Below are 21,259 nucleotides of genomic sequence, written 5' to 3'. Positions count from 1 at the left end.
CACATTTGCCTTATATTGGAGAAGGTCTATACTGTGTCCAGTATTCTACATGGAATACTGAACCTTTTTCATGTACTTTCAGATGATTATCTGTCCCTCATCAGTTTAAGACCCATGGTCCAAATCTGAAACCAAGGCAGCGAGAGTCTGGCAGTATGTACTTGCACAATGTAATGGAAATATAGTCCATCTTTCTCTTCTCTGGGCTTCGTTGTTTGTGCTAATGCTTTTCTTCTTGCGTACCTCACTCTGGGAGTTAGTCTTGCTGTTAGACATCCAACTCATGGAAAGATGTTGCAAGAATGACTATTATGAATAAGATTGTTGCAGTACATTGGTCCTAAATGCTGGTCTTCACAATAAATTCAGATGACAGATTAGTGTAATTAATACTATAGCTGAGTTCCTGGCCAGGTTGGAATCTTTAAAGCATGTCCTATTTAAAGATCAGTTCATTTACCTTTTATTGGAGCGGGGAAGCAAACATCTGTGCTGCTTTTTTGCTAATTACCTCTGATGTTTCTGTTTAGACAAGCTGTTCATATTCTCTCTCTTCTGTGCTGCTCGATTTCTCTCTCTTGCATTTTGAGAAGATCTCTTTTGCCTTTGTCAGTCCCTTCTCATTGCTTTCTGAATACTCCAAAATTCAGTTTGGTATGTTTTCTCTTTCTACCCTTTGCCCTCTCTTTCCACCCTTCGTGCTGTTGTTTTGCAATTAGTTTCAAGCAAGGACTAGTGCTTTCCTGCGATGCTAATGTAAAAGAACATGGTGCAGGGTAAATGCACGTAAGGAGGTAGGAGAGTAATCACCAGTGGTTGGAAGTAACTGTTGCCAGTCTGAAGATTTGACCGCTCATTTTTCTCATGTCTGGAAGTGTTCTGTGAATGATAGTCCTCATAGAAGGGGGAGAGGAAGCTTTCTGGTTAAGAAGTGACTAGGTGAACTGCTCAGTATGGTTTTTTTGTCCCTTCTTTCCAACAAACCCAAAGAGGTTTTGGCTTGTACTCACAAAATTATTCTGATAATTATTAATTTTTCTTAAAAATATGTTTCATTTCATAGTAACATATATTGATAAAGGACAAAATATGGCCAAATTGAAATGCAGACAGTCATTAATATTAGGGAATTTGGACCTTCTTGAATGTGAGGTAGGGTTTTATTCCTCAATTGTTGCGATTGTATGAGTCTTTACCCCTTGTACAGAGGACTTTCGGCATAGAAAGTTTCAAATTATGCTTCCGTTTAGGGTATGACTGAGAAATTACTTAAAATATTGATTAATTTGGATTTAGTGTCAGATTCAAGATTCTATAATTTTGTTTCAACTGAATGTGTGGTGTTAGCAATGCATCCTTATTAATCTATTGCAGAGTGTCTCTAACGTCATTTTATAAATAACAAATGTCTTACCAAGTATTCAATACAAACAGTTGTGGAGTGTGTTGGCGGTTGGATTTGTGTGAATGTTTTTTGTTTGTTTAATATTTCTTAACAAACCCTGTCATGTGATCCTAAAAAATTGAGCAACTGCAAGACGTGGAATAAAGATGAGCAAACTTTACCTTTCAAGACTTTTAGATTTCACTGTGAATATTTTGTACAGCTTGAGTTGTTATGTTGTAGACCAAGGAATTAATTGCACAGCCTTTGAGCCTGATTGTACTTAAGTATATGGATAATGAGAAACACTAAAAAAGCTCTCTAATTAAAACAAAATTATTTACAACAGCAGCAGCTGCTAGTTGTAGTGGCTGCAAACTTCTTTATAGCTGTTCCAATCTTCGGAATTTGGAGCATGTAGAATTTAGGTTTGCTACAGTTCAGGCTTTTGGCAGTAATGTAGAGGCTATGCTCAATTCTTCAGAAGTTAAAGAAATACAACAAAGCAGATTTAAGGGTCTTTTTACGTTTGAGCTTTTTTCCTTATATAAAGCAGCATTAGGCATTTTGGTTGACATACTTATTACTGTTCCTAGTATGATACAGCGAGAGAGGAAGAACAAATTGCTTAGCAGTTCACATATGAGCTACTAGAGAAACCTCTTATAAGCTTAATTCTAAATCATACAAAGACACCACTCTGCTGACCTTGCTATTGTGTGTGGCTTTCAGTAGAATTACATCTTTATTATGATGATTTCCTTCACTGTCCTAGGAATCTGGCTTTATCTCCCTTTTTAACAGGGAGTTTTAATGGAAAACAGTGGTACATTTGGCTCCCATCCTTGACTTTTCTGCAGCCAATAATGTTGAGAGTTACTCATGGAGAAATGTGCTGCTCTTGCATGCACAGATTCCATTTCATTATACTTGTGTATGCTCCTTGACTGTGTTACAGCACAGTGTATGGTCCTCAAAAGCTGCAACTTTGTCTCTGCTCACTGGAAAATTAAGCTGAAAGGGGTGGGAGAGTGAAAACTGATTGTCATTGAAGAGAAGTTGATGGAAGAGATATGAATGTCTTTGTGAGAGCTGCCATTTTGAATTTGAACTGATTGTGAATGAGCGTCACAACGGTTTTAACAGCTGAGGTTCTGCTGTAGTTAAATACTTAACCATGCACCCACTCCCTTTTAAAGTTAATTTTATGCTTGTAAAGTTGAGTGCTCAAGTGTTCTTTTAGTTTGGTCCCTTGCACAAGTATATTATCGTTATATGTGACCATGTCGTAAAGGTTTGTGTTTTGTTTTCGCTCATTCAATATGCAGGACAGATGGAGCTTATGCATCAGATAACTGCAGCGCTTTCTTTTTACTGTCCTGATGTCTGGCTTATCAGATACTATACAATAGTGAACCTGAATGCAGAATTATTAACTACTTTGGTTCTTTTACAGTGACTATCAACACAATATCTAAATACTTTGTGATTATTAGAGTAATTTCAAATCCGGTATCATTACTGCCACCATTTCAGACAAAGGGAAGATAGGTGTGACACAATTTAGATTAAAATTTTGTGATGGGGGATTGATTTATCTAGATGACTTTGCATTTTTATAGTATTTTACAGCGTAATTGTCATAAGCACACCTTTGGCTTCATTTGCAGTTTAGTGTGTACAATGCTTCTGAGATAGCTTAGATTACAATGGCCACCAGTCCTGACTATCAGCTGTGGAAAAGCCTTGCTTTAAGTAATTTCTCAGACTTTCAACAGAAGTCATTAGAAGTTAGTGTAGTCATTTACAGCTAAACATGCTTTTTGTGGTGGAGGGTTGTTTTGTTACTACTTAGGATGTTTTGGGCTTGTTTGGTTTGCTTTTGCTGTCATGCAGAAGACTACTGCAGGCCAGTCTGTCATAAGAGTGATGGGAACCTTCAGGTTCATACCATTGCGTACTACTCGATGAGTGTACTAAGTGCCGTAGTAACAGCTTGTTACCTCTGCATATGAGCCAGCTGTGTGAAAGCACTGAGGTGTGTCTTGCTAGCAACCTAAATAGCTTTTTGCCCACAGAAAGAGGGCTTCAGCCTTCATGGAAGGCTTCTGGGTTTACTTTCAAGTTCCAGAGGGAGATATGCAGGTGCAGTTAACGGATCCCAAATTCTATTCTGCCCTACCTGTCTGTTTCTATTGCCCTTTCACCTTTCTGGCTGTTAGAAGTAATTAACAGCAAATGAGTGCCTCAGTTCTAACAGAAGAAAGGAAGCAGGTTAAAGAAATGTGACATGTTGGCTTTGTGCCAGTAAATTTATGGAGCATTTTAGATGAGTTCTGAGGATAGTATATAAGAATATAGTTCACTAGAGACTAGTTAAAGATGTATACTATTTCAAAGATTCATTAGTAGGCACTTGGAAGTTGAATGATGATAGATGCATTGCAAGCCACAATAAGTTTTGCTTTTCATTCTATCTTTCGGTTAGTGATCTCGTATATTAAAAACAACACTGTTTAAAGAGAAAGGATCAATTAAAGATGACTGGGACAAATTACACTGTGACACTTGTACAAGTAAATTTATTTGTTTAAAAGGGTGTGTATTTGTTGTGTAAGAATTATGGTTATTGCTGTGCTTGAGGGCGATCATTTTAATGTTTTTGTACCCTGTGAAATATAGTACTTATATCAATAACACAAATACCAAATTACGTCCTGGATCTCTAGTCCCATTCAGTTCCAACACTGAACCCAGGCAGGGTTGAATAGTCTTCAAGTAATCTGCAATAGCGTTATGTTTTGGTGAACTCCAAATGTGTTATACCCCATGTAAACAGTTTGCAACTGAGATAGCAGGCAGGTTAGCCATTTGACATTCTTTTCATGGTTTTCTAACCTTGTTTGTGTTGAACTTTTCATCTTTGGAAAGGGATTAATATGATCTTGTCCAAAACTGACACTTGCATTATATTTTTAATGAGTTTTTGACTCACTGAGAATAGAAAACATTCTAGTACAGCAGCAGATAAATTGAGTGGACTATACTGTGCATAGTTAGATGCATCTAGATACAGGTTGTAGGCTGTCTTAATGCTTCTGTGTCCTTTGGACAGAGATGAACACGCCAGCGTGCTTGAGAAGGACTGTTAGGGAGACTAGGGTGTGATGTGCTGGGCCAGAAAGATATTTGGCTTTGGAAGAGCCGTGGAAGCAACTGTCACAAGGAGCTTTATGGTTTTGACGAGGTGAATTGAAGGTAATAAGAGATGGCAATAAAAACAGAGGGACTGAACTTACAGGGCTGTGGATCAAAGTAAGTTATAACTAACTGAAACACTAGAACATGATTTGTGAAGCATCACTGATACTGGCAAGGGGATGAAGTAAATAATCTAACATGGGACAAACACAATTAACAGTTATACCCTTCATTTTGGGCTGTCTGTGGAGCTGAGTAGAGCTTAGTTATCAACATTTTTTTTCCTGCATGATTTTATTTGTACCCGTGAGCTTTGCAAACATATTTTAATTAAAGCTGAAGTTCATCTGATGCATTGTCTCAGGCTGTAGGCGAGGAACTAGAGTTTCTATGCCACAATACTCACCTCAAAGGTGTTATTCATATATTTCTGAGAACATCTGTGTAGCAGTACAGGCCTCCACCCTGTTGAAGAACTGCAGAACCTCTATCTTTGCTAATTTGACGTGGATTTTTCCCTTTCAAAGTATCAGAGTATCTCCATAAAGCACTGTCTGTGAAGCTGTAGTTAATTGTCAAAGCCCTGCTGGTGAAGTCTACTCTGCTCCAGAACATAAAAATGAGCTGTTTGTTACCTGTAATGTCATGACTTGTTTCCTTGAACAGTAATCGATGTCAATTGTAGATGATGTCTATGAACTTGAAATTGTGTTGTTTATCTGCTAGAGACCTTGAAAGTGTGATCTTCTAACTCAGTCACGGTGGTATAGATTACATCTGTAGTGCAGAAATTGTCTAGGGACATAAATTACAGCAATTAAAATTAGCTAGAGGAGAGAGAATGATGCATTATTAATTGGCATAGTCATTAAAGGGCTGCAAAGAACCTGAAAGAGAGACCATGTCAATACTCAAGCACTAAAAGTGACAGGCAGTGTGCAAAGACCAATGATTGTATTCAAAGCCTGAGGTCATTAAGACACGGGCAATTATGTGGAATTTTATGACTGTGGATTACAATCATTCCAACATACAATATGTTAAAAAGGAATTTTTTCGAGAATGATAATATTCAGATGACTACTGTGAAGACTGGAGTAGTGCAATTAATTTCTACCTAAAGGATGTGTAGCACTTTAAAGAAGTTGGAAACAACAAAGAATTGTAAGGAAATCCCGTCAGCAATCTGGTGAATTTAAACAGAAAATTAACATTTTTCAGCATAAAATATAATAATCTGAGCTCACATAAAGAAGGTTAAATCTTGGCACACTAAAGAATGAAGATTTAATTAAGAGTCTCTTTATACTACAGAAACAAAGTCTTGCCTGTGTCATGCTGAGAAATATAGGAATCCGAATAAGAGGCTCATGGTAATGCAGCTGTATATCAGCTACTTAATTATTCATAAACCTTCTTGTCAGTGACTTTCAGTGATTTACCTATCTCAGCTAATTTGCCTCGTTGGAAATACTGCTTGTTTTATAAAATAGTTCATCTATAGTGCTATAAATGAGGAATAAATGCTGAAAAAGAAGTGTCTTTCATGAGAGAGAAGTTTTAATAATTGATTCACAAAGCAAAGTAAACTTTAAATACAGGAGATGTTAGGACAGCAATGTATTTGTTTTGACAACTAATAGAAGAATGTATGTCTACTGGGCAGAGAGTTAAAACTCGAAAGTAAACATCCCAATTTTTTCTCATCCAAGGGATCCTTGGAAAGTTTTGGCTTTTTAAAACTTATCAATGCTTTCCTATTCTACTTGCTAAGAACTCAGATTTCTAATTCATCTCACTGTCTACCCCAAAGTTTAAACACTGAATGTGATTAGCTTTGCTGTGCAGATGCCGAATTGAATGGTCTCTGTTGATTCAGAGAAGCTGAGTAGTGTCAGAGTTCAGTTACTATGCTTTCAGGAAGGCCTCCTGTTGCCAAAATGAGCTTTCTTTTTTCTTTTTCCAAGCTGCATGCCAGAGTCTGCATCAGCATGCAACTGGACTCAAGAAAAGCATGTACGTATAGCCACTGAGAAAGCAATACAAATTTACAGCTACATCTTCTCTAAGATCAGCCACCCACACTTCAGTTGCTCCATTAGTAAGTTAGAGGACTCTCTGCCTGTATTAGATATGTACCTGTCTGCTTAAAAAAATGTTTTTGACCAGTTAGTATCCTTCTGGGCACCGAAAACTAGATATGCCATAACTCTTGCTATTTAGTCTTCGAGCAATGGTTAAAAACTGTCATGTAAGACAGCCTTTCTCCTGCCATCTCTGAGGTTATCTCTGTGTTCAGTGTAGTAGAAGAGTTTACTTGTTCCAAGTATAATGATTTAGCACTTTCACACTGAAATGTGTCTGCTTTATTATATCCAGTACTTTATTATTTTGGCTTTAGATACTTTGCTTATGTGTTACATCCTCAAAACTCTGCACTGGTTTGAATTAACTGCTTAGTAGTCAGAGCAGGTATCATATGATGCAGTGTACTTCATCATCGGTTTTGTTCTCTCTGGATGTTTCTATGATTCAATGCACGATGCCAACCAGGAACTGTGGAATTCAAGGTCTCTGGGGTCTAAGTAACTAACAAGCTTCCATTATTCTATTCCTGGCTTCCATTAATTTTGCTGCTGCTCTTTTCAGACTTTTAGGCTGTGTGGGGAACTCATTGCTGGGAGCTATAATCATGTCAATCATTAGAACTGAACCAGAATGGTGAATATTCATTTTAAGTCATATAGGCAAATAGGTTTGGCTTTTGTGTTCAAACTATGTTTGACGTCAAATGAAAGAAGTTAAGGAGATAACACGGAAACAAAGAATTAAGTCAGACAATTCTGAAGAGAGTTTTTCTGGTGTATATCAATTCTAGCGGCTGAGTGAAGCACTATTTGTGTGTTCAGCCACTGTGTAGAGATTGGCAATGTAGGATAATGATGTAAAGAAGTGGTGGTGACAGGTTATTTGCCATAGGACAGTAAGCAACAGACCATAAATCTAACTGCTTTTGTGTATTTAAAGAAACATATTGCTGAGTTTACCACCTTTCCTTCAAGTAGGCAGTAGTGAGCCAATTTGGGAAAATCTAGGGATTTTCTGGGATCACAAAGGCGACTAGTGCTATGTGGAATTGATGCTTGCCAATGTTTTCAGCAGTATGAATACTGGGCAGTTTCTGTCCTCTGAGCCAAGTTATGAAGGTGTAATTGCAAAGCAAGTGTCAGAAACCTTGGCTGTGCTCAGTAGGCTACTGACGGCTTTGCATGGATGAGGGTCCTGATTGGCATCTGATGAGTCACATATGTCCATCCTATATGTCACTGGGATAGCAGCGGTCCAGCCTTACTGAAAAAATAAATTCGCTCTTTCAAAAAGGAAATACCTGCCTACCATCTCAACTATGTTCCACCCTGCTCCTTTGGCTCTGATTTTCTGCAATGCAACATAAAATTAAATTAAAAAAATTATCTGCAATGCAACATTAAATTAAATTGCTTAAGAACCAACCAAACTATTTGCATATTTAAAACCAACGTTTTTACACAAAATAGCAGTCCAGATTAAACTAGTTTTGCTGACATTTACTGCTGCTGATTGGTGTGAGCACTGAGCATTTTGCTTTGCCTTACTCAAATTATTAAATATAATAGGGAAATAATTGTGTTATTTTATTGCAGTGTAGTGTACACCACATCATCTGATTGCAATGAAATAGTATCTTTGCCACATAGTATCAGAAAAGTCACTGTTGTAAGCATTGGCTCAGTCTGCTTCCAGAGCTGGTTTTTCCTCTGTTAATAGGAAACTGAAAATCATGCAGAATGTGAATTGATAGGATTATTTAGATGAAGACGTTTTTATTTTAAAAATGAAATATAGAAATGTTAGAAATGTGCTACAGTGATTAGCGAGAAACATTTATATTATTTAAATTCTTTTTTTAACTGGGGGTGGGGGAGGAATAATGAAAAATTATACAGAACTTTGCTTTTTCTCAGTCAGTATTTGGTGAGCAGTATCCTTTTGATCAGTTTGCATACAGCTGTGGAGCCAGTTTTTACTTTCCTCCTCAAAACTCCTGCATTGCAGTTGGTCCCAGCATTACTATGAGCTAGTCTATCCGAACACATTAAGAGAGCTCATGAAATGACTTGATTGAAGTAAGGTTGGAAGGTGATACTGAGCTTTGGTGATGCCTGACAGAGTGGTTGCTTATCGCAGATATATAGCACCATATGTTTCCATTTGAGTAAACAGGAGGCCCTACTGCTCAGAATTGCTGTAAATAATGATAATACTTAGGAGGAAAGAGATATCAGATAAAGTCTTTGTACTATAAATGAAACATCTTTTTAAAGTTCTTTGAAAGCGCGATTCTGATAACAATTATAAAATGCTGTCTTAAGGTCTCTTGATGACAGATCACAGGATATAGAACGCACATTCTTGCTACAGAAGGAACAGGTAACATCTCCTATAATTACCCTGCTCACTCTGCCTGAGCTTGTAAGAGCTTTGCAATACGTTAAGGTCTCTTTGGACTTTTTCTGGCATTTTCACAGTGTTGAATTTTGGGTGATGGCTATAGAATTGATTTCTAGCAGAAAAGAGAAAAGGTCTTTTCCTTTTTTCCTTTTTTTTTTTTTCCCTAAGAGTGTTAAAAATTGTTTTCACAGGACTCAGTTTGACTTGAGGAGGTTGTGGGAGTGGTCTTTCTGATGTAATAGTCTTGCTCAAATCATGAAAACTAACAAAAAATTTGATTATATGATCAGTAGTTTCATTTGTATGTCTGGCAGCTCTCGGGGGGGTGGGGGGTGGCATGAAACAACACCAAAAACCAAATCCTGACTGTTTCTGAACTTCATTTTTCTCTTCTCGTTACTTTCTGACCAATTAGTTTTGCACATGCTGTCCTTAGAGTGACTGGACATGATCTATCCCAGCAAAGGGGGAGTTCAGAAGGCCTTTCTGCCAATTGTTCTTCTGATCTGCCAAGACACTAAACACCATCAAAAATACATATCTTGTACTGTCTTTTTGTACTCTCTATTTGTGAAAATATTTTTTCAATCATACAATTAAAGTGAGTGTGCTATACATGAATTACAGTGTAGGAACAATAGTATTTCCTAAATTTCATTGCTTTCACTCTATATTTTTACTTTCCTTTTTGAAAGGGTTTTGATATAAAAGCTTGTAAATTTTATCCGTGTTTGTGGATTAGCAACACTGTAATTTTATTTTCCTATATTATGAAGTTATGTGTTAACGTAACAGATTGTGAGAAACTGACAATGCAGAGAACTTGTAGATAGATATATATATATAAAAAACTGGACAAGCTTTGGAAATCTACTAGTAATTTGTGTATATAGTACAGTCTTGAAATACTTGGTATTCAATTTCTTCCGAAGGACCTTCTCTTCTTGAGACTATCTTTTGCCAGATACATGAAAATCTGGCCAAGTTAGTTACATCACGCTGTTTGCACATAAGCAGGCTTATATATGCTGTATTTAAAGATTCATCATTATTGATTTTCCTTTCTTGAGCTTCTTGTGTCATTTATCACATTTTAAATGATCAACTTCACTTTCATAGACACTTTATCTATGGCCTCCATTCAATTAACATAGCCAGGGAGCAATAGTTCCCTGCAATAGTACCACCTTTCACACCAGAACTACTTTTCCTGAATTCTTTGAGCTAAACTAAAGTCATGCTGTGGATGATACACCTTGCGTATTCCCATTTCACATGACAAAGTTATACTAGAGAGTTTGTAGTGGCTTTTGTAAAAATATTTTATTTTAATCACCAGTTGGAGATACTAGAGTGGTCACTGGCATGTGACCTGAACTACTTCCTGCAGACTAACCATAGTCGATTATGTTCGCTGGAATGCTCAGCATTTCTGAAATTTGGTCCATTAATACCCCAAGCCAACAGGAGGAAGTTGGTATTAGTGGAAAATTTATTTTGAACTCTGCTTTGACTCTTAACAAAAAGTCCCTTAATTATTAATAAAATTATTCAACTTCCAAAATACTTAATTTTTCTCATTCATGTTATGGTGGTCATCTTGCTGTTATGTTTTGTATGGGCAATGGTACCTCTTAGTTCATGTTGTCAAAGATTCAAAAGCTTACCACAGGAGGAAAAATATTTAAGTATCTAAATCCATTCTTTTGAGTTGAAGTAATTTGGAAACTGTGGCTCAGAAAAAGAGCATGGATACCGCTATGTGCAATAAGGTTTAGATAACTCTTGTTGCAGGTAATGTATGTGCTACAGCTCCGAGAAGAGCTATGAGCATGAGTAACCATGTTCAAGAACTTCTCTTAGTTGCGTTCATGTATCTCATTTGAGCCAAGATCTGTAAAGTAAGGAATTGACTCAGACTTACTTGTTGTGATAGCTTCTTTTTCACAGCAGGTCTGCATTGTCTGTGATGAAGGTTACAGAATGGGATTGTATTTACATGGCTGTGGAGATCTGAAATGCAGCATAATCCGTTGGGATCTTACTGTGAAATGTGAAGTTAATACAGGTGACATACACTTACATGGGAATTAGTAGATGACAAGAGCAACAATGTGAGCAGGTTGCTTTAACATTAACAGGAGAGGCCAGCATGACTTGCATTACTGGACCATTATTATCGAATCATAAAATCATTTAGGTTGGAAAAGCCCTATTAAGATCATCAAGTCCAACTGCTAACCTAGCACTGCCAAGTCCACCACCACCATGTCCCAAAGCACCACATCTACACAAATACCTCCAGGAATGATGACTCAGCCTCCCTGGGTAGCCTGTTCCAATGCTTGACAACCCTTTCTGTGAAGAAATTTTTCCTAATATCCAGTCTAAACCTCCTCTGGCGCAACTTGAGACCATTTCGTCTTGTCCTATCACTTGTTACTTGGGAGAAGAGACCGACTCCCACCTCACTACAACCTCCTTTCAGGTAGTTGTAGAGAGCAATCGGGTCTCCCTTCAGCCTCTTCTCCAGGCTAAACAACCCCAGTTCCCTCAGCCACTCCTTGCAAGACTTGTTCTCCAGACCCTCCACCAGCTTCATTGCCCTTCTACGGACATGCTCCAGAACAGAACTGGCCCCAGCACTGAGCCCTGGGGAACACCACTTGTGACTGGCTGCCAATTGGATTTCACTCCATTCACCACAACCCTTGGGCCTGGCCATCCAGCCAGTTTTTTACCCAGTGAAGAGTATGCCCATCCAAGCCATGAGTAGCCAGTTTCTCCAGGAGAATGTTGTGGGAAACGGTGTCAAAGGCTTTACTTTATTATGAACAGACCTGTGCTTATTTATCTTACCGTGACTATGTAACAAGCAGAGGTTTCTTTTAATACCTTTGCTGAGATAATTTGTAGAATCCAGAACAGGAGAAGGTAAAATTGTGAGATAACTAGTTCAAGAGATACTTGCTACTTTAATTTTTTAATTTGATTTACCATTTTTCTTCTGACTATAAAACAGGTGGGCAAAATTGTAATCAATATATATATTTTTTTAAAAAAACCACATGAGTATAATAAGGCATGATATTCTACACTAAGGTTAGTGGAATTGGGGTGGCACAGCGTAGGACAAACAGGATGATGATATCAAGGGCCACCAAAAAAAAAAAAAAAAAGAGGCTGAGGATTCAAGGAAAGAGCAATAGGAGCTTGACTTTCATTTGTATGTCTACAAGTCCCCTCACTTTCAGTTCCTCCTTTCTAAAGAGAGAACATACATATAACTGGGTTATACAAGAAGCTATCTTATGCATTTCTAAATTTTTTTTTACCTCTTTTCTAAAATATGAAACCAGCATTACCATGCTATTGATATGGAGTCAATAACTGTACTTATATCTATTGTTTATTGCATAATTTGCTAGATAATGTAGCAGAAGCTAAGGGTTTATCTGCACTTTTTTTTCAAGGTATGAGTGGAGTTCTTTTTCTTAAAAATCTTAGTTTTCTGGTAAGCAGAAAATAAACCAGCTACCAAAATATTACATAGTGTGTTATTCTTGTTGCATGCTTGCTATTGGGGTGCTGAAGTGACTCTGAGGAAAAAGTTTTGTAAGCAACTGAGAATATGCTTCAGCCAAATTACATTATCTGATAGTTCTGTAACAGAAAATGGCTTTGCATTTTTCTTTTTGTGGGAATTTGAAGTTGTAAATCTTCCTGGTTAATCTTAGTCTTCTCTTTCCCAGAAATATGTTTTGCTAGGCAGAGGAGTGCTTTGTACTCTGTGGTCTCCTGGGGGTATCCACTATAATTTTCAGTTTATTATAATTTGCTTTCTTTGTTGATTCTTAATTTCATTTCATCATAACTTGGCATGTTGTTTAGCTGCTATTTCCCAAGGTCTGCAGCTCCCCTGCCCTGGTCATGTCACTTTTGATTAAGCAGTCGCAAAGCCCTTTACCCAGCTTCTAAAGGGTAAAAGTCAAAAATCAATAATGTGCCAGTCCTCCCCAAGTGCAGTAGCAGTCAGAGGTAAATGAATGATTAAACATGATGAATAACAGTGTAATGGAAGACACAAAGTAGGGAAAAGTGCTCACTTTAGCCTAAACTCAGAGATTTATTGCTGAGTACTACAAATAATGGAATCATCAATCTTCCAAGGACTGAAAAAGGCATCTGCTGCAGCCAGTTTAAAATGCGGTGAAAGAAATCTTACCTCCTCATCATTGCCTGTTGTGGTCCAGTTATTCTGTAGTATCAAAAAATACATGCCGCATAAGGAAATCAGTATGTAAACTTTGTAGTTAAAATTGGTGCTCCTTGTACAGTTTAAAGTTGTTAAGACTGTTTGGCAGAGAAGAAACAATAGCCAGTATCAATTACTATGAATGTGTGTACAAGGATGCCAATATTCAAATCAAATGTTTAAATGGTACCAAATGACTGACATAGATTAGTTTTGTAGAATGGGATTGAAATGGTAACTATACTTACTAAAACAAGGGAAAAAGGGAATATTGCTTAAAGAGTGAAAAGAGAAACTTTTCAAGGATATAAGGCAAAGAAGATAATGTAAAGGTTAAAGCTTCTATGAGATAATGGGAAAAATTTAATGATAGATGCTCAACAAAGCCTAGTGTTTATAAGTTAATTCTTCACTTGGCTGTTGATGAAGGAGAAGACTAGCTAGAAACAGAACAGTTTTCCCTACCTTGCTCACCAAAGAAGAGGAAAATATATAGAAATGGAGAATGTGTCAGTATTACACAATTAGAAAAGGTTTGTTGGTTGTTTGTAGCTGTAGCCTCTCAGAGTTAGAGGTAGTCCATATCTGAGAAGAAAACCTTTCAGGGCAACCCAGCTCCTGCTGGAAACAGTGCTATGGATTTCAGTTGAAATCCTATATTTTAAGAGTTTTAAATTTGCAGCCTGGCAAAGAATAATGTCTAAGGTATCTTCAAGTCATGCCTATATACTGAAGTATGTCTGTATTGCTAGAAGCGTGTGGATGTGAACAAGCTCAGGGAAGCATAGAAATCTTTTCCTGGGGCAGACATAATAGCAGGAAGTCCCTAAGGACTGTGTGGTGCAGCACAGAGCAGCATCCCCATAGATGTGGGGCTGCAGCCATTCCTTTCTGTGAAGAAGTCTCTTCTGGCAAACTGAAGACCTTTAAAGGCTTTTCATTCAGTAGGAAGAACAGAGCAGTGGTAAAGCTTCTGGTTTTTTCTTTTACCTTTGAATAAACTAAAACTTGGTGTTAGGACTTGTTCTGTCTTTAGTATGAGAAGTCTTGGGTAACTTCAACTATTTTGAATTCATGAACTCATCATTATCTTAGTCTCCAGTACCAACTTCTCACACAGTTACACTCTAGATGGTTAAATTCATCCTGTGTTTGGTTTGTTTGTTTTTTAATGGGATGCATCATCACTAATCTGTGTTTCATTATCACCATCATGTCTCTTGCATGTGCTTCCTTGCTTCTTCCCTATAAAAAAAACCTTTAACTTTGAGATCTTTTCACTCTTTGTTTTCCATGACCTATTAGCTCTTCAGAGAAATTCCTACTCCAATCTATTACTTTTTTGTACTCTTCTCACCCCAAGTACTTATATGGAGTCCACTTATACATATGTATGTCTTCCATAAATATATGGAATCCACTTATACAGATCTCTTCTGGAGGATTCATGTCCTCTCTGTGGAACTTGAGAGATGCTATACATTTAATTTCATGTCATAGTTCTGAGATTTAATTCACTTTCACAGTGAGGTCAGGAAACTGGTACAGAATGGCCTGCAGCCAGCTTGGATCCCTAGATCCCTTGCCCAGTGACACTTCACAGCAGTCTGGCAGCAATCACTTTTCATTTATTACACATACTATTAATTTGCTGTGGGGTCTGGTATTGATCGTTCAGTCCCATTAAAATCAGCTATTTTAATTTTAACTCTTTTTCCTTGGAAGAACAGAACTTGTATCCTGAGGTGATTCCCAATTACTGTCAAGTAGTTAATCCACCCCTTTTTCTCTAACATTCTTCACTGAACTAGGGTGCAAGAAATAAAAAGAAGCTTTCTTGAAGAGCTTGCAAAAGCACTGTCAGAAACTGTATTCTACCAGTAAAGACAAGGAAGACAGAGCAAACAAAGGCTGTGACTGATTTGCTTCCTAATTCTGCTGAGTAGGGTGTTATCTATGTTCTTGGGCAGTTCATTTATGTTTGATATGATCAGTCAGGCTGCATCATTAAACTCCTAGGTCCATTTGAATGGGAACTGCTCTGTATTAAATTTTATTACATGCAGCCTGTTGTTTCTTGTTGGCTTTCGTTCTATGCCTGATTCTCTTTTTCATTTTTTCTAGCTTTTGCTGCTTTTTGGAGCTGTTTTAGGGGAAGGGATCTAAACACATGGATTTATTTACTGTCTGTGTGGACAGTTTAGATTTATTTGATCCATCTTAATTATTCTTGTCTTTCTGCAGTTTGGAATGGGACAAATACATTCTGGCAGACGTATTCTTGGGTTGACCTTTTCTCGGTCAGTGAACTAACACCAGCAATACTTTTGATGTAAGATTATTAAAAAAAATAATTAAAATAAGATTTCTAATTTCAGAAAAACACTACAGCAGGATATGCATGTTTTGATCTCATTGCTCTTGCCTCATGGGTGTGGAATCAGAAGGTGGACAAGTGTTCTTGCTAGAGGCTCTGGGACTATGGCCCATGCTCAGGCCATCAAATTTTCTGCCTTCAACAGTGGAATAAATTGCCAGCTGAGCTTCTCTTAGCCATTTTGTCTTTTAACCTTTATTCATTTTAGTGAGTAGTGACTTACATGAGTGTCAACTACTATTCTTCTGAGGTGAAGAGTGACTAGAGAGCTCTTGCTCCCTGTTCCATTTGGTACATCTCCTCTATGCCTCACTGCAGCAGCAGAGAAGATGGGAAAACATCGATCTAAGTCAGAGAGCTATGGGCACTGTTAAGATACTGACTTTTAAATTGGACACATGTGGAATTCCTCAAGTCTTCTGACAGCTGTAGCTCCACTCTGTGAGGCTTAACCTGCATGTGAAGATTCTCACAGAAAGACGACTTCCCTGAAGCAAAGATAAGTCTTGTGATGTTGGGCCCTGCAAAGGCAGACCAGTGCTGCCAAGCAAGTGACATCAAAATTGGACAGTGGATTCTATCTTATCATGAGGAAAGTTTTTGTAGCTTTTCTTCTCACAGCAGATCGTTCAGATTTCTGCATTAGGCTCTGCCACAAATCTCACTTTTCACAAATGCTCGGACCACTTGTGAAACCCAGCATTGGGATCTAACAGAACAGTCTGACTTGCACTCCACCCACCCTCACTTTGAGGACTTAGTCTGACCAGGCGAAAGGAATGTGTCTGTTCTCTTAGTGGGCTTGCTCTGTATAAAGAGTGCTTCAGGCAATCTGTGATCAAATGAAAGGCATATGAACTCTTCATCCCCTATGCAGCTGAATCATCAGGGGATTAAACGTATAAATAGGAAAACATTTCTTATGGTTTTAAAGTGACTCTGATTTATCAGGGCTCAGGTGAATAGCATACTACCTCCTGCCTGAAACTAGCCAGGGAGAATCCTGCACACTGCTACAACGGGGTATACCCCTGTTAGACATGTCAATAACCTTTATTTGGTCTTTCTGGAAAGGCTGTGAGGAAAGCCTTACAATGTAGAATCTTCTCCCTGAAGCATTTTAAAAGAAAATGTTTCTTATTCAAATTCCATTTGAGGATCTTGCAATAGCTAAATGAAGATTTATAGTTTTTAAAAAACTTTTATTTTAAAAAAATAATTATACTTTCTAAGTTTGAGAAACAGGAAAAATATGGGGTTTATTTTCCTGAGGTCACACACTGATTCTGTACAAACTGCCCTTTCTCAGACAGTTTCACAGACACTGAATAAGAATCACTGGTTACAGAGTTGAGAAAGAGCTGGTTAGAGGACGTTAATCCTTTAACTCTCAGTCTTACTCTGTGTTACTGATATTTCTGTGTTTTTAATGCAGGGCCACAGGTTGCCTTTAACCCTCTGACTCTGGATATCAGCTGGAGAGAGCCTGTGACACTCCACAAAGGACAGTGCGCTCATCTCTGCCAGCAGTTCCATGTTGTGGGAGCATGTGTCTGTTATAGGATATGATGCACTGGAAGGGAAAGAGATGTTTTTCACCTTTATCCACTCCATTTTGTGCATTTGAATTCAGAGAGACCCAGGGGAGTTTAGGGAAGTATTAGCTAAAACTGCAGAGAGAGTTCAGCCTTCATTATCAAAGGCAGCATCGTGTGTTGCTTCTCTCTGCTCACACTGAGAAGCGTTGTGATGAAACCACCATTTTCAGGGAGGTCAGTCTTGCTATCTAGCAGCTATGGTAAATAGTAGTGGTAACTACTGGGTCCTGTTCACCTCTGTCATGAGTAATTGCACATCTACAATTAAGCATATTAGAAACATGGACATAGGTTTTCCTTGTGTTCCTTTGGACAAACACACTTATGATTGTCCGAAGTGTTGGTAAGTCAATTTATGTCATCATAGATAAGCTATACCAAACATTGTGAGTATCATTACATGTGAAAGTTGAATTTGATTTTTTTTCTGTGTGCACATAAAGTATATTACATCGTTCGTCTGCAACAAATGTTGCTTGATAGCAACTTTTTCTCTCTTTAGGGCAAGTACTTTCTGTGCATACTGTGAAATAGTTTCTACATCATGTTAGAACCCTTACTGGTTATTTGGAGGTATTGGCTTTATGAAGTATGAATGTGGTAACCATGCCAATTGTATCCTGTTCATTTTACTCCTCTCAAAATGACTCATGGTCTCAAAAGTGCTGCAAGCAAGATATTAAAATCACTCAGCGGTTGGCATACAGGGCATCCTGGAAACTTCTTACAAAGTATGAAACAAATTCCCTTCCTCAAAGTCCTCTACTGATGTTCTTGGAAAAAGCATGAGGCACGTGTGATGGTTTCGAAAGCAAGTTAAAATTTGTCTGTGCTGGCATTGTTTGTGTGCAAAGTTGTTACTGGATCAGTTCTGGCATCATTCTAAAGAGTCTGAACTTCTGTTTTATATGAAAGATACTGCTATACACAAGGGAGAAAGTTCTAACAGAAAATTTGTTAGAGAATAAATTTCTCATTCTTTAAACATTGCTGAACAGTTCATCTGGAATAAGACTTCTGGAACTTCTGATTGACAAGGGTTTGTATTAATGTACCTCTCTCTAGAGCAGGATCAGCATTTGATCAGTTTATGCTGTTCTGTCCTCCTAGGTGTTAACACTTTATTTACTGATAGTCTCTTCTAACTAGAAGAGTCTCACTCTGTGTACCCTTTATGAGCCAACTTCAGTTCATTGTATTGCTTTACTGATTTGCACACACCTTCAAAACCGGGAAGAGAGTTACAGTTCCAAGCTAGATGCCTTTTGCAGTTGAATGTCAGCTGCATCTTCACTACTATTTCTCTCTCAGGAACTGCTTCAGGAGTTCTCGTGTTCAGTTGACATCTTTCAGTGCTGACCGCAGCTGCATTAAAAACATGTTGGAACAGACATTGTTTCAGAAATCCTTAATGATGACAGCACCTTTTCACAAATGCAGCATCCATTAATCACACAATGGATGTTATTTCAACAGCAAAGGCTAGAAGAGGGTGGCCATACATCTTCACTGTTTCTTATCTATCAGTGTCAGTGCACCAATATCAATGCGTTTTACTCAATATGCAACAGTAGAAACCTGTAGCAGGAGGGGCAGACTGTTCCTGGGAATCTTAGTTTTTCTGATGGTTATCTCAAAGTTAGCTTGTCAGGTCCCTTATTTATTTTTAAAAAGACTGTTCTTTGAGCATTATTTAGTGAATGCTTAATTCATGTTAAGATTTTATTTATTTTTTTAAATCTTCTGAAGCCTTAAATAATTAAGAAAAATAATTTTAACACACACCTATTGACTTTCTAGTTACTACCAAGTGACTTGAAGTAAATAAATCATGAAAATAGCCTGATACTTCACAGACAACAGTGTGCATTGATGAGGAATGAAGGAGTTGATTCAGTTAGGATAGGAGTGAACGCTGTTAGAAATGACAGGTATGTGCAAAAATGCAAGCCTGGCATATCAGACTCCACTCTAACATATACCAGTACGTTTCAAAGGGCATTTGAAATGGGTTTCTTTGTTTGCAGGTGCATTACACCTTACAGCTGTTAAGATTTTTTTGTAGTATTTTATCTTCTAAATGATGAATTGTCTATTAGAAGAGCCAAAAGAGAGTATCTTTTAATCAAGGCTTCAGGATGCTAAGTCCCACAGAAATGCATAAAAAGATGCAGCCTTTGTTCTCGTCTAATTTGATTACAAACAGTAAGTGTGAGGCCACAGGACAAAAAATATAGGTTGAATTATCTGCTTTCTGTGTGGCTTTCTACGTAAACAAGCCTCCTAACAAGGCTTCTGCTGTGTTTTCTTTTTTCTTTTAAAGTAAAAAGACTCCTCATTATAGATCTACCAAAAAATAAGGAAATCGTCAATATATAAAATGAATTTGCAATCTAAGTCAGAGTTTTGACAATAATCTGTCATGTAGGGCTTCATAGGTGCCTCATAATGCCAGTATATGTACTCTGCCTGCTCACAGCAGGGTGGTTTATAGGACTATAAACAGATTAGTATCTTTCCTCTAAAATATCTGGCATATTTTTGCCATAGAAATCCCTAGAGTGCCTGATAAATATGCAGTATCAGGCTCATTTCTCTAAAGAAACATTGGCACTTACTCTATGCTTCTTTGAAATAAAATTCTTTCTTCCTTAAGCTGTTCAAGAAAAAGATGACCCCAAAAGCTTTCCTTTTTTTTTTTTTTTTTTTTAATACCTGTCTCTTAAATACATAAAACTGGCTGTTTTGTGATTTGTGCCTCTTGTCTGTTTTTCTATTTATTTGGTTTAGAAATGAACAGTTTTGCTAAAGGGTTCATTTCTTCTGTGCTGGAATTTTCCAAGCTAGAGTTTCAGAAAAAATCTTGCATATAAACTTTGGCTCATTTATTGAGCTTGTCAGGGCATATTTCCTTTAAAGCTCAAAACAGTCTTGTAGGTGCCATATTTTTCCTTCAGATAGTGCAGTATGTGATGATATTCGTTCCCGGGGAGGTTCACAGGACAAGCTATGATTCACTTCTGTGGGTTTTTTTGGTTTTGGTGTTTGGTTTTTTTTAATTTCACAAGAGATGTACAGGATTTCAAGATAATTTTTTCGAAACCCAGTTTTGCATCAGTTCAGATATATGCACCCATATATACTCACATTAAGCAGCTTCTAAAGTAGAAAGTGCATTTGCAACCTGTACTTATATCTAGCTATCCACCTGCCTGAGGAAATAACCGTGGGCTCTAAAAACACAATGTTGTATCCTGTGAACTAAATGAACAGCAGCAGTAACCAAAACAGAAGAAATGCTACAGATGTATAGTGGATATACTTCCTAGTGTTACAGCAGAAAACTCTGTATGCCTGGCATCTTATCCTGTTGAGAATCATTAATTGAAGGGACACAGCAGCATACCGCTTACCAAATTGTGCTAAACGATCCAGTTGGTTTTCCTACCTTTTAAAATAATAGTATAACCCTATCTACTTGGTCACACTGTTCCATTAGGTTTGTCCTAGCTTGCATGGGTGAACCCTATTATATTTAGTGCATAAGTGGGAACCAGAAATAGAACTTCCAAGTTTTCATTGTTAGAAATTTCAATAACTGTTATTTGGTCTTTTTAAAGCAATGCTAAGGAGAATTTGTTGCTGTGATGAATATATGCTGCTGCCATAAGTTCTAGAGTGGCTTTTATTTTAACACCACTCTATTGGCAGATGTTGAGGTGAGCAGATTCCTGCATGCAATCAAACTTTGTGTGCTAAGCTCTACAAAGGTCAGAATAAAATACTAATTACAGCCTTACTGCTTGAATTCTCTTACATGTTAAAGATACTTTCTATTACATTTTCTACTTTTCAGGTGGTCCTTGTTTTGGAAATTAAGTGGTTGGGCCTTTTTCCAAGCAATAGTGCAAGCAGTATCAAAGGCTTAAATTTGGTTAGTTTTGAAGTACAAT

General features: G+C 37.6%; 1 protein-coding gene across 7 annotated transcripts in view; it reads left to right on the top strand.

Moving 5' to 3' along the window:
* SULF2 (sulfatase 2) overlaps positions 1-21,259 on the top strand; it is a 165,114-nt gene that overhangs the window by 53,084 nt on the left and 90,771 nt on the right. The window lies entirely within an intron of this gene.

The sequence above is a fragment of the Grus americana genome, chromosome 17, assembly GCF_028858705.1.
Source record: "Grus americana isolate bGruAme1 chromosome 17, bGruAme1.mat, whole genome shotgun sequence".
Classification (NCBI taxonomy): Eukaryota; Metazoa; Chordata; class Aves; order Gruiformes; family Gruidae; genus Grus; species Grus americana.
Note: the sequence above shows the minus strand (reverse complement) of the source record. Positions and strands in the feature narration are given on the sequence as shown.